The sequence below is a fragment of the Lynx rufus genome, unplaced genomic scaffold (assembly GCF_022079265.1).
Source record: "Lynx rufus isolate CCGP_SWC_20201006 ecotype Redwood Valley unplaced genomic scaffold, mLynRuf1.p SCAF_18, whole genome shotgun sequence".
Lineage (NCBI taxonomy): Eukaryota > Metazoa > Chordata > Mammalia > Carnivora > Felidae > Lynx > Lynx rufus.
The window spans coordinates 26,600,281-26,615,148 of NW_025814832.1; positions in this window are offsets into that span (position 1 = coordinate 26,600,281).

Genomic DNA, 14,868 nt, shown 5'->3' on the forward strand with positions numbered 1-14,868 from the left:
GGAAGGGTATATGGGTTGGGGCTTCAGCAGCCTGGCTTTTCTGTTGCTGGCAGTGGAGATACAGGGGATGCTTTTAGGCACAGTAGGACCAGGGAAGGAATAACATGGACATATTTGTGCCATAGAAAGATCTTTGCTTCTGGGAGTTGCCAAGCCCCCTGAAAGCATAGCAGAGGCGCAGGCCTTACTTTTCTCTGGAACTCTCTTTTCTTTGGTGTTAAGACAGATGCAAAAGATGTTGGGGAGGGATGTTCTTTGCTGCAGGGGGGCAGAGAGAACTGACCTGAACATTAGGCTTTATTTGCAGCACGCGAGACTAAAATTAATAGCAGGAAGGCCTTCTCAACAGAGACGGTGGTGAGAATTTTGGTAAGTAAGAACTAGGTTCTGCATCAAGGTCCAGGGAGAGCAGAGCAGGTAAAAGGCCAGACTGGAGGCCTGAATTTATACCTGGTCTCCATTGCCATTTGCTGTCATGCTCCAGGAAAGATAGTTATCCTCTCAGGGCCTCTGGATTCCCCCTGATCGGGAGGCAAGTTTCGTTTTCCTTCCCCTGTTGCAGTGGGAGGGGGGAGGGCATTCTGCCCTTACAAAGGAGCTGCCTTCAGGAGGTGGAGTTTTCTCTGGTCTTATTCTTCTGTTCTTCTGACTCCTTAGCTACAAAATGTGCATGCCTGAAATTCCACCTGCAGGTCAGGTGAGGCCCAAGCCAGGAACATCGTTGTTATCGTTATGAATACCCCCATCCAGGACAAAGGGCGCCCCCATGTCGTCTCTAATGCCAGAGCCGGAGGGGTCCCTGGCACTGAAGCCATCTTTGAACTCAAGCTTTATAATCCATTCGTCCCATCAGCAAAAAATGTTGAGCAGACACCCCCCCCATAGCTATTAGTTTACAAATTATATACATAGAATGTTACATACATGAACTACACACACACACACACACACACACACAAATATATATTAGTATGTACATTACATAAGTATATGTACATTACAAAATGCATTATGTGCATTATCCATATAGGTACAAATTAGCTATAATGTACAATATTATGTATACTGTAAAGCCATACAAATAGAAATTAAAAATATAATAAACACCAAGTTTTAAAGTAATTTTTAAGGCTTTTCATTTAATCATGGTATAAAATCCCTTTTTGCTTTCACAGTGAGAACACCACCACTGAATATGCTTCTTTATTTTTTGAAAAGCCTGATTTAACACTTCGTAGAGCAGTGGCTTGAATGTCTGGCCCTAAATTCGGTTTATTTCATATTCAGCTTTTAAGGCTGTCACGGCTAGAAAGGAGGCCTCATGGAGATACCTAGATCCAGACGGACGAGGTGCATTGTGGGCTCAGCTCATTAAGTCATGACATTCATGTTTCAATTTTCAGTGCCATCCACCAATTATGCAAAGGTTTTGTTCAAAATTGACTTTCAAATTTCCATCCTCTCTCATGTCAATCAGTTGTTCTTGCAAAGAAATTGGAATGTGGTGCATTTTAATACTTTCAGCAAATGGATTTAAAACCCACTCAAACTCTCATTTGGAAGATTTTTTTTTCTTTCTTTTCTTTTTTTACTTTAGAGAGAGAGAGAAAGTGAGCAAGCGGGGGAGAGGGGCAGAGGGAGAAAGAGAGAATCTCAAGCAGGCCTCATGCTCAGCGCAGAGCCCAACACAGGGCTTAATCCCATGACCCTGGGATCATGACTTGAGCCAAAATCAAGAGATGAATGGACCCTCAACCAACTGAGCCACCCACGCGCCCCTCACTTGGAAGATTTTTAACCAAGTTAAAAAAAAAAATTTTTTTAAAGGGTGGATATGAAAGATTTTGGGAACACACAAGGTTTCCAGCCACAAAATCTTATAACAATGGGAACACTTTCAAACTTTATTTCTAAAGGCTCTATATACTATTTTCCTTCCAAAAAAAGTTACTTCCTCAACAACTGTTTAAACTTCGCCATTATCCTGCTGAAAAGGATTTCATTTTTGGAAATCTCAACAGACAACCCTTGTTTTTCCTTTATGAAATGTCACATGAAATCATGTCCTAGGATTAAGGGGGAAGCGCCTTTCCTGCAGTGTCTTTGCAGAAATCTTTTTAGGCCACTTGTCCTTTCTTTAGGAGGGTTAATTTAGATTGAATCAGACATTACAATCTGCAAATTGCACTGACCTGGGCATACGTAAGCGGCGGTAGGTCACGATCTGTTGCAAAGCAAACAAGAGAGTAAGCACGTCACTCTCAAGTTGTCTGCCTGAGGGGCACCTGCACCTCCCTGCAGACATTGACCAATGTGGGGGACGTGATCGGCCAAGAAGGGGTACATAACATCTGTATGTCAAATATTATTAGAGCTGCATTCCCTCCTTACTTTTAGATGGAAATACGTGCACATACATATACCTTGAATTCTAAAATTCTTCTTCCCAGGTGCCGATGGATCATTTTGTGCTGCCCTAGGGGTATGTGCATTTTGCTCTGAAGGTCAGATCTCAGTGGACTGACGGGTCACTGAGGCTCAGAGAGGCACAGAGGTGGGGCTAGGGGTGGCTTAAGGGCCCACGGCAAGTGGTGACAGAGCCAGACTGAAACTCAGGTCCTTGCCTTCTTGGGCCCTCCCCTGATACCAACCAGGGCATGTGAAGTCAGTGCAGGCTGGTCTGTGCAGTTCCCATCCCCACTGCACAGGGTCCTGGGGCCCCAGGAATACCTACCCTCTTAGGGCCCAGGGCCAGCACTTTGGCATTTTCTCTACCCTGTGTTCTCTGGGGAGCAGCACTGGGTGGGCCCCAAGTGCAGGTGTGGACATGCTTCTTGTTAGAATACCCTTTTCCTGTCCACCCCTTCCTCTCTTATGGCAGAGCCTGGATCATTCGATCAAGGATAAGTTGTGTGGCCTCTTTGGACCAAATAATCCATACTTGGCTTTGGAACATAATTTGTGGATTCTTATACCTTAACCAGAGTTAAGTTTGAAAAGAAAAGCAGTTACCTGGATCCAAAAACAGGCAGGCTGAGGGCTTGACAATGCTCCCCTTGGGCAGACCTTGTTGGACTTTCATTCTTCTGGGGGAGGGGAGATGGAAGGATGCTCCTTGGGACATCAGTGCCTGTGCTCCACCCCGGACCCAAGCTGCTGGACCATCTGCCCAGGCCTGGCCTATGGAAGAGGATCCCCGGCTAGCTTGAGGGAGGAGGAAGGTGATTCTGCATAGCTCTAGGCCCACAGTGAGCTCACTGGATGAGCAAGGCTTCCTGCCGAGCCTGGTAAGTGAGTAAAAGGACACACTGTGCTCTCACACCTCCCTGCCCCCAATCCCCTGCCAGCATGGCCACCCTTGTCTTCACTTCCTGAGCTCAGCTCTGTTGTCATGCACCTGGTGGCCGTTTGCACACAGCACCCCTGGAGCCACGTGCGGCCAAAGAGCGTGGCATCCGTGGCAACACCCATGTTGCCTGTTCCCCAGATTCAATTTCCTTTTCCTCCTGGGCACACAGTGAGACTGCACTTCCCGGCCTCCCCTGCAGTTAAACAGGGCCAGGGACTGAGTTCTGGCCAGTGGAATGTAGCCAAAGAAATGTCACCTGTGTCTTATCCTGGTCTGATCCCTGAAAAATTCACCTTGGCTCACTCTCTTCCCTGTCCAATGGTCAGATATGGAGGCCCCAGGGGAAGATGATAAGGCCTTTACCAGAGTGGGGTGGAGGGGTCCTGGCCCCTGCAGAGTTATGAGGAGAAGAGCCCACACCCACTGCACCTATGTGAGAAAGAAATCTTCATATGTGAAGCCACCAAAATGTTGCAGTGAGTACAGCGGTGACAGCCTGATTAACACAGTGTCTGACCCCAGATGAGAAGTTGGGGGGCTTGAATTCTTTAAGATTTTGTGAGCCAATATTGTGTAGGACTTACAATTTAGACTCTGGAGCTGGACTCCCAATTTTCCCCACCGATGAGCCATGTGACTCTGGGAAAACTGGTTAATGTCCCTGAACCTCAGTTTTCTGGGATGTTTGAAAGGTATGTGCAATGATTCCTGATTCCTGCACACTAAACACTTATAAATGGTAATTATTATTAGGCTCATTGATCCTGCTGGACTTGGCATCCTCCAAAGCAGGGACCATATTGGATTCATCTCTCTGGATCCCTGCTGGACCTGGTACAGGTTGCTCCTGGTCTAGTGGGCAGAGACGACTCAAAGCTCTCTGCTGTAACCCAAGGCAGGCTGGGATGTGCCACAGAGGAGGGGTATAAGTAAAGTGTTCCCTGGGGGAGATGAATTCTGTCTGAGGTGCAGGCAGAAGGCTTCATGGAGGAGGTGGCATTTCAGTAGGTCCTTGAAGGAGAAAGGGTAGCATTGACACCATAGAAGTGGGCCATGGTTGCTCTAGGTTAAGCAAAGCTCCCATGAGTTAAGTCTTGAGGTAGAGAGAACTGGACCTGCCTGGCTGGAGCAGTTGTCCCCTAACATTTCCAAGACCCTGGGAAAGATTACAAATAGGGGCAATTGGAGGCAGAATCCTAAGAGGCCATCCTCTACTTACTCAGTCAAATACTAATCTAGGTACACTATGAAGAAATTTTGCAGATATAAAGTTTCAAGTTGGTTGGCCTTAAAATATGGAGGTGGATTAGATGGGCCTGACCTAATCAGATGAATTCTCTGTAAGAAGAGAGTTCCCTCCCATCTGGTAGCAGAACGGGAAGTAATAGAGATTTGAAGCATGAGAAAGATTTGACTCGAGTGACCCTCAGTTGACAGCCAGCAAGGAAATGGGGACCTCAGTCCTACAACCACATGGAACTGGATTCTGCCAACAGTCTGTGTGAGCCTGCAAAGCAGATCCTTCTCCAGAACCTCCAGACAAGAGCCCAGCCCGGCTGACACTTGGTTTCGTCCTTACAGGAACTCAAGCAGAGAACCCAGTTAAGTCCACCTGGACTTCTGACCTGTGGAGCTGTGAGTTCATAAATCCGTGTTCTTTTAAGCCACTCTGTGGTCATTTGTTAACACACAGCGATAGAAGGTGAATACAGATGCCCAAATACCATGAGTCTAAATATTCAAAAGTTCTAAGTCAAGCTTACACACCGTTAATGAAGTATGTTCTATCCATACATCTTGGCATATATACCTTCATAATGACCTTGAGGGCCAAGGTCAAATCCATAATTCTCTGACAACTTAAAATTCTGTGCCAGCAGGCAGCTGCCCAGGGAGGGCTGGCCCCTGGGTCCCAGGCCCTGGCCTGTGGTCTGACCCTCTTCTCTTGTCGTTCTTGGCTCCACCCTGCACCAGAAGGGGTGGACAGGCAAGGCCAGATAAGCTAAGTTCCATCTACTCCCCTGCAAACTGCTGTCCCTTGTCTGTCCTTGGGCCCAGAGTACAGTTTGCCTTTGGGAAAAGGAACTTGGAGAAGTCTCAGGGTGTTTAGGCAGGAAATAAAATAGTGTGTCAAGTGTGTTCTAGAAGGGAGGCTGTGGCTCTGGTGGGTACATCCACTTCAGACCTTTGGAGTCCTCATTCCTCAGGGGCGGCCACAGCAAGATCCCTCTGCAAGTCGGGGACCCAGGGACAGGGACTTTCTTTTTTTTTTTTCTTTTAATGTGGTAAAACACATATAACATAAATGTAACATTAGCCACACTTAGTACACTCACAATGTTGTGCAACTATCCTCTCTATTGAGTTCCAGAATGTTTTCATCATCCCTAAAAGGAAATACTATACCCATTAAACAGTCACTCCCCATTCCTTCTCCACACACCCCCCCCACCCCCCCACCCCCCCACCTTCCCACCCCGGGCCCTGGCAACCTCTGATCTGAATTCTATCTCCATTCATTTACCTTTTCTGGATATTTGCTATAAATGGGATCATACAATATGTGTCTTTGTGACTGGCTCCTTTCACTTAGCATAATGATTTCAAGGTTCATCCATGTTGTATCATGTGTCAGTATGTCCTGCCTTATTATGACCGTGTGATGCTCCATTGTACGAATACATCACATGTGTAGGGGCCTTTTTTTTTTTTTTTTTTTTCCCGCCAGGATCTAAGACGATATTGGGCAGGGGATTTGGGAAATCCACTGGTGGCTGTGCTTTTTTGTTCTTTCCTCCTCTGTGCCTCTTGGGGTCTGTCACTCTAGAATATGCTGCTGGGGCCTAGGGACCCAGGGAGACAGCCAGTCTCACCACGTCCCCTAGTCTTTGCAACCTGATCCTGAATCCCGCCCAGTGGTGGTGGCGGTGGCAGACGCAGCTGGTGTGGACCCGTCCCAGAAGGATGCTCCTGTTTGGGGGTTCTCAGCTGTCCCTGGTCAGGGTGCCCCAGCCGAGTCCAGGAAAAGCCGGAGCTCTTCTCTGGTGACAGTTCTGAGGTCACGCAGGGTGGGGAGGCTGCTGGTGGGGGTAAGGGGTGCATGGCCTCAGGGGTTAGCATTGCTCAACTGCTGGGCCTGGAAGTCAGTGGGAGTCCAGCCTGGCACCCGGCGAAGTCGGCCCCATGCCCAAAGGGATGCTTAGATCTTCACTCGCAGAGCCTGTTTTCCAGAGAAATTTAATTCCACATTGTTTGCTCTCTGCTCCGCAGACGCCTCAGCTGAGGAAACCACGGGAATCTCATTTGAAGAAGAATTTGGCCCCTGGAGCCCCCTCCCCACTTGCTGGTGGGAGGGTGCCAAGCCTTTTGGTCACCCGCCACCGCAACTGCAAACCCCAAGCCACAGGAACGCAGTGGGGTCACCTGGGGACACAGGGAGGGTGGCTGGACAGCGAGTGGGCAGCAAGCCTGTGGGCCTGTATCACATGGGGGTCTGCTGTCTTGTGACGGGAGCTCTGGACTTGGAGCCCCCAGACCTCAGTGTGAATCCAGGCTCTGCCGCTCTGGTCTAGGATCTTGGGTGGTCACATCTGTGGCTAACCATAGTCACCTGGCCACTCTGGCCCTCCGCCAGACTCAGGCAAGGAGCTGAGCTTGGTGCTGAGGGAAGCCGCATATGGGGGAGAAGGGAGAGGCAGGCATGGGAGGTAAGTGAGGGAAGAATTTTCGAGGCTGGTGCTCTGGAGGCTGAGCCGGGGTGTGCCCAGCACTCACAGGTGCCTTCTAGTATCAGGGGAAAGGGCCCACATTGATTATAGCATCAATTATGGGTGAAGCACTGCTCCGGGTACTTTAAAAATTCATTGCATTTCTCCTTATAGCAATCTTACTCTGTAGATGCCAATATTCTCTTTTACAGATGAAGAAACTGAGGGAGGTGAAGGGACTCGCCCAGAGAACAGGTACCAAGGGCAGAGGCTGGACAGAGGCAGCCATTCCTAAATACTATCCTTTCCACACCATGTCATGGGTCCTGGACTTGGCCCTCAGGCTCGCTTCATAGTATGTTTGAACTAGAATCGACCTGGTATAAGTTGCCATTATACAAATGGGGAGATTGAGACCCAGAGAGGGGAAGGGACACGTCCAGAGTCACAGATGGCAAATCTATCACATAATCCTCACTGGGCACTTGGCCCATGTGGGTACAGCCCTGTGCTCACATGGCCCCTTGAAGCCAAGGCTGTCTGTAGTACCCAGCAGGATAGAAACCTTTTGGTCTGCCGAGTTCAAAGCCTGTCTGTCAGTCTGACCCTGCCTCTGGTCCTGAGAGAGTGCGGATGGCTAGGTGCCACGTGTCCCCACTCTCACGACAACTCTAGGTCCCGTTGACAGGGTTCAGGAGTGCCGTGCCGGTAGAGGAAGGAGTACTCTATGCTGTCTTGTCCTAACAGGTGTCTGTCACCTGTGCTGATGGCTTCCCATCTCAGCTCAGCCACTGTCCATCAGTGTCACCTGAGCCTGGTCACTTCATTGGTGGGCCAATGTTAATGGAGCGTTTTCTGGGAGAAGCCCACATGCTAGGTTCTCCGGAAACAAAGATGAAATAATGTCCTGCCCTCAAAGAGCTCACGATATAGTTGGTGAGGCAGATCTGCAGTTAAACAGTGGCTATTTCATGACATCCTTGCTCTAAAGGAGGACGTGTAAGGTATTTGGGGGAGATCAGGGTGGCCTTTCCAGGGGACTCAGCCTGAGCTGAGACCAGAAGGGTCACGGGCCAGGTAGGTACAAGGGCAAAGGAATGGGTGTGTGAGGGGGAATTAGGAATAATCTGAATAGTTGGAGCAGATGAGGTGAGATGATGGCAATGATGGAGCGGGGGCACCAGGATGGCTGGGGGTGATGCCCTACATGGAAGCCTCTGTATGCAAGTAGGTGTCTGGACTTCATCCTCAGGGCAGTGAGGAGGCGTGAAGGATTTTGATCAGGGGACTGACACAACCAGATCTGCGTTTTGGAAGGCTGACCTGGGATGGCCCGATGGGGGTGAGGATGGCAGCCAGGCAGCTGATGGGACCTGGTGAAAGGGGCTGAGGCATCCTCTGGCTGGGCAGTGGTGGCCTGGACCAGGGAGGGGCAGGACTAGGGGACTGTTGTCTGCTGGTTGGAGGCAGAGGGGGAGGAGGGATGTTACGTTTCTGGCTTGGATGACAGGGTAATTGGGGTGCCATTCATCCCAACAGGAAAATTGGAGGTGTTGCTCTGATGGTGGGGATGGGGACTCATATGAATTGAGTTTAGGGCTTGATGATTTGAGGTGCTCATGGGGCATCCAAAGGAGGAGGTCTGAGTGATGGTTGGTTGATATAAAGATTCGGAGATCAGAGGAAAAGTGAGGAGTGGAGTTAGAGATTTTGGGGTAATCCTTAAATCAAATGCAGATGAGTTAAGGGACCACAGAATCCTCTAGAAGTGGTACAGGATGACTTTGGCAGAAATGGCCAGTGCCCTGTCCATATCCCTCTGGCGCTGTACCCTGCTATCCTGCCAGATGGCTATCTCTGCAACAGGAGCAGCCCAGCCTATGTGGAGGACAGGCCAGGAGTGCCCCAGGAATATGGAAACCACAGCTCCTGCCCCTTAGGGAGTGTGCCCCTCACAGTCTCCCAGAGGTCTCCGGGCAGATAGAGATGGTTGCCCAAGGCTGTGCATCCATCCGCTGCAACGGGCCTCCTCCCCTTCCCTGTGTCACTTCCATTTTCCTACCAGTGCTTCCTGGGATCACCTCCCAAGTAAATGACTTGCATGCTCATTCTTGTCTTAGAGTCTGCTTCTGGGGGAACCCAACCCAAGGCGTCAGTTTACTTAAATAGGATGTGAGTCTGCCCATTGGAGTAACCGCTCCCATGTATCGCGACTCTCTAGCTGGCCTAGAAGAGGCGTGCAGGTTCATTCACCTCCGCGCCTCCAGCACCAGGACAGCCAGGTCAAGCAAACTGTCGAGTGCATGAATGAATAAACCCATCTGTGGCTTCTCCTTGCTTTTAGGGTCAAGAACAAACCCTTCAACAAGCCACATAAGGGTCCTTCCTACCTCTCCATCCGCATGTCATGCTGTCCTCTCCCCCGCTCACCGGACTACAGGCCCCTGCCCCTCCTCCCCTTACATTTTCCATGCTTCTTCTCCCAGATGGCACACTCGGTTTTCTCTGCCTCCTCTGCTCCTTTGCCCTGCCTTTCACCCCAGGGAAGACGTCCCTGACCAGCCTTCTCCAGCCCAGACCAGTGGGATCCTACTGTCCTATTCTCCCCTAGCACTCCTGTATCTCTGCTCGCTCCCTAGCATAGACGTCAGCTATAGACTTCTGGAGTTATTTAAGCAATGTTTTGACTGGTAGCTTTCAGACTTTTTTTGGTTGTGACCCATAGTGAGAAATACATTTTATGCTGGGACCCAGTTCACACAATACATAAATAACTGAAACAATACTTTTCCTTACTATGTGGGATACACTGATATTTTCCATTCCGTTCCATCCCGTCTCATTCCATTCTAGTCTGTATTTCATTTCAAAATATGCTGGCTGTGATCCACTAAATGGACGGCAGATTTGCAGTGTGAAACTGGTCTGGACACTAAGCTCGAAGCCTGTAAACTCGAGATGGTAGAGGCCAGGTCCACTTTTATTCAGCACCGTATTTCCAGGGCCCAGCACAGTGCTTGGCTCAGAGAGAGGTGCTCCATCAATATTTGTGGAGTGATCGTATGATAATGTACAAACACAAATGAATAAGTGAATGAATTGCCTACCCCACCCAGACCGGAAAGTGTGGCTTTGATCAGATTCTTCCGTTACTGAAAAAACCAGCCCGCTTCCTGTGGCTTTGATCTGCAGCCTTCATTCTAAACTGCCCTGTCTCAGCCAACAGCTCCCCACAGCTCATTTCCTGCTTTTTGGCCACCTTATCTCTCTCTCTAAATATTCCACAGCTTTCCCTTTCCAGGTGAGTGTGCTGCCCCCCGAGTTCCTTCCCCCCACACCTTTTGCACAGGGTGGGGCTGACCTCTTGGTTCAAGTACTTCCCGAATCCCAGTTCCCATGTGGTGCGGGGCGTTTCTGGGTCAGGTGTGTTCTTGGTTTGGGGCTGGGCATTGGTCCACATGCTGCTGATGGTTTTTGGGGTAGGAGCAGCATGAGTATGGTGGATAGACGTTGATGAAATAACTGTGCAAATGCATAATTACAAACAGTGAAAAATACTCTGAAAGAAAAGCCGAGGTTGCCTTGAGGGTATGTAATGGGGAACTTCCCTTTGGGGGATCAGGAAGGGCTTCCCCAAGAAAGAGACAATTAATCTGAGACCTGAAGATTTAGGCAAGTGAATTCAGAGGATAAGAGAAAGAGCTGGCAGGGGGAGGGGACTGTAAGTGCCAAGGTCCTGAGGTAGGAGTGATAGCTGTCCACCTGAAGTGCCAAAGACAATTCAGTGCCACAAAGAATGAGGGGCTTATAGTAACAAGGCTGGGCGGGAGGTGTAGACAGGGTCAGCTCCTGTGGGCTAGGTTAGAGATTTTGGATTTATCCCAAGATCAGCGGGAAGCAATGGTGTTTGAAGAAGTGTAATGATACTGTGTTTTTGAAAGATCCTTTGGCTGTATTATGGCTGAAGGCTGGAGGTGGTCAAGAGAGGAAGCTGGGAGACCGGTTCAGAGGCTGTGGCATCCCCGAGATGGAGTGGAGATGGAGGCACATGACTGGCCTTAAGAAATACTGTACTTGGTCATTTTTTCATTCAACACTTGTAAACACCTACCGGGAATCTGCTCTGTACTGTCTTGAGCCACAGTCAGGCTGGTCTCTGGCTTCATGTAGCTCTCAGTCTCTCTGGACCAGCTAGAGGCGTCCCAGCCAGGTTGTAAGTGCAAAGTGCTCTGAGAGGTTCAGATGGCCTCTGCCCCAAGGCACACGCCTGGAGGGAGAACGGGTACCTGGGGTGGGTGCTCTCTGCAAACACCTTTTGAACTTCTGGCAGAGAGAAGTCAGGGCTCTGGGAGAGGAATCCATTAAGGTCTCCTCTCCACCCTGCCATCATTTGCAGGGCTCTTGACCCTGGGAATCTATCTGGCACCCCGGGGCGCATGTCACCCCTGCGAGGCCCTTTTGTCGGAGTAGTAGAGCCTGAGGGTTTGGGAGGGCACAGGGGTCTCCCCAAGTGCCTGGGGGCAGCTGTGCCCACCAGGCCAGGTGAGGGCCCAGCCCAGTTCTCACTCTCTTCCGGCCTCTGAGTCACTTTCCCTGGAAGTGTATTTCTTTGCAACCTCGCTTACTCACAGTCTCCACCCTCAGCCCCGCCCTTCCCCGGGGGAAGGAGCAGCAGAGGAGCCCTGAGGTGTCTCAGCAAGCAAGCCTGACCCCCTATCCCAAATAAGGCCAGGGTCTTCCCCTGGGAGTGGGAGCTCCCTGAGGGCAGGGATGTTTCTTTGCCTTGAAACTGGGGCTCCTGCAAGGCTTTGAGGAGTGTTCCCTCCCAGAGGCCCTGTTGCTGGTAACCTTCCTGCCATCCCCAGGCCCCCCAGAAAGCTCTGAGGGACCCTCCCAAAGTCTGAATGGTGAGTGGTGGGGTGGGTGTGTGAGGCTACAACCGCTGCCTTCCCATCTGTCCTCTGGGTGCTGAGGACAGGACTGTTGGGGGTTCCAGCTGCGCTCGGGGGCCTGGGCTGTGGGGAGCATTTGTAGGCTTTGAGGTGTTTCCCCAATCTACCCATTTCATCCATAATCGCCAGGGCTCACTGTGGCTAGAAATGGGGTCAAGATTTATGGGTTGTGGTACATGCATGATGTTCAGGCTTCTGACTTCAGGGTGGTTTTTATGTCTGCCTTGGGGTACTGACAGCATGTACCCTCTCCCTCTACTTCCTCCCGGCCTCATGGGTCTGCTTCATAGACCTGGCCGACAGACCTACATAGGGAGGGGAAGAGCTGCCTCCTGGAAGGTCAGAGGGGGAAGAGACTCTGCTGACCAGCACCAGGGCCTGGGGGCAGCCCCACCATTGGGCCCCAGGGCTAAGAGCTCAAGATCATCCAATCCAGCTCCCTGACAGGGAGGGATTCTCTCCAGGGTGAGCTGTGGACCGAAGCGTCCTCCAATTCTTGCTCTCGTCTTACTGCCTTTGGGTATCTACTCAAACCTCCTCAGATCACGGGGAGGGGTGTTTGGAGGATAGGACACTTGTTCCCCCCCTGGCCCCCTTTGTCCTGGCACTCTGGGTATTTAGATGGACTATCATGGAGCTATGGGCTTTCTAGAAGGTGGGGGGTGGGGAGGAGGCGCTTGAGTGGCTCAGTGGGTTAAACATCCTACTTGGGCTCAGGTCATGATCTTGAATTCTGTGAGTTCGAGCCCCGCGTTGGGCTCTGTGCTGACGGCTCAGGGCCTGGAGCCTGCTTCGGATCCTGTGTCTCCCTCTCTCTCTCTCTCTGCCCCTGCCAGCTCTTGTTCTGTCTCTCTCTCAAAAATAAATAAATAAATAAATAAATAAATAAATAAATAAAAAAGAAGGCGGGGGAAGGGGGTTAACAGAGTGCAGAGGTGATGAAGGGAAAAGGGAATTAACCCAAGCATTCTGCTGGAATCTTCTACAACTGATGGGGCTGGGAGACAGCTCCACAGGCTTCAACGTGCAGGTGAAACAGGAAGACCGTGAGTGACCAGGGATGCACGACGGGCTGTGAGAAGATCCGAGGGCACAGGCCCAGCCTATGTGTTCGAGGGCTTCAGAAATACCCCACACAAACTCCCTTCTTGAAGGACTGAGGAAAACACCTGGGAGTAGCCTCCAAATTTGGCAGGGCAAGGACCACAAGGGGAGTAAAAGAGAGACACGTTCAGAAGGTTCAGATACTGAAGGGGGAGGTGTTTGGGGGAGGTGGCCTCAAAGAGAAGCCATATTTTCAAGACTTCTGAGATCAAGAGTTGGGGGGGGGTACTCAGGAGCAGCGAAGGGGAGAAAACTCCCTCGGCCTGTTCCAGCCCCGAGTAGGAACCTCCTCCTAAACGGGGAATCCTGATTTCAACCCACACGGCAGAAAAGGATTGAAAACAAACCCTGTACAAAGGTGTTCTTAAGCAAGAAGGTAGGAGGCCTGAACCTTTCTTCAAGCAGAAGCCTGCCGGCAAGTGTGGACGAATAAAACAGTTAAGTCGGAGCTAATCCAGTTGAAGGGAGGTGGGCATTGAGGAAAGGCATATGCACCCCAACTGTTCGGCCCCCTCCATCCTCCTGCACCCCCCTGCCCTCCAAGGGTTCTGTACAGCACGGTGTGCTCTCACCCCCCTCCTGGGCAGTGAAGGAAGGCTGTCTTGGGTGTTGGGTTGTGGCAGAACAGGAAGAGGTCCCCATGGACTCCTGCCCAGCGCTCTTCTCTTTATACCATCTGCCATCCTCGCCCGCACCCCTCCGTTCACTGGGTGCCTTCTCTTACCAGACCCTGAGGAGCTACCCAATGTGCACACAGTCACTTGGCCCCAGAAGGAAAAGAGGGAAGTGTTAAAGCCCCATCTGGCGCACCATTTTGGGGGGGGGGTTTGGGGACGTGGGAGTGAGGTGTAGAACTCTCTGCTTCTACAGCAGCCTGGGCCGGCTGCAGGGTGTGGTGGGAGTCAGGAGGTCGGGGCGTGAGCCTGGCCCCAACTCCTCGACGGCAGCAAAACGTCACTGGGCCCCACCTTTCTTGCTTGTAAAGTGGGACAGCCCTCTCTGCCCTGCCAGCCCCCTGTTGTCAGAGACAGAATCTTCACATTCTGTGGCAAGATTCCCTGAGTGAATTATACTCTCAGGAGTTCCCTGGCCCACTCTGACCCCGGGTGAGAGTCCCCGTGCGTCTTTCTCAGGGTTGGAGGTGACCTCACAGCTGCCCCTGCACTTCCTCAGCGTGAGTGGCTCCGCATGGAATGTCCTCCCACACCGTGAGCTGTCAGAGGTGGACCACGGCTGAGGGGAACTCCTTGTGGTCACCTCACCTACCTCCCAGACACATACAGACACAAACACATACATATCCTGAGGTATTGAAGAGTTTACCACACCCCGGAGAATGCTTTCCACAAAGCATTCCCTCAAAGCCCTGAGTCACCCGACTCCTTCACTCTGGGCACCCTTCTAACTGATACTTGTCCTTTTAGTGTTTCTCTGTGCATGGAAGCCAGACGTCATGGGTTCAAGTCCCTCTTCTACCACTGAGCTGTGGTATGCTGCTGGCCCCACATTATTTGCTAAGCTCCGTTTTTTCCCTTCTATAGAATAGAAATAATAGCGCCAACCTTATAGAGTGGCCGTGAGGCTGAAGTGAGGTAATATGTGTGTGACAGGATGGAAATTATTAGTGCACGAGTGTTCCTTCCCAGGCGTTCCCTCCTCCCTGCCCGTTGGAGCACATTCGGCTTGGCTTACTCAGTTGCTTTGCCTCCCTCAGCCTCTGAGGAGGGTGCCGACTTGTCAGAATAATCCTTGAGCA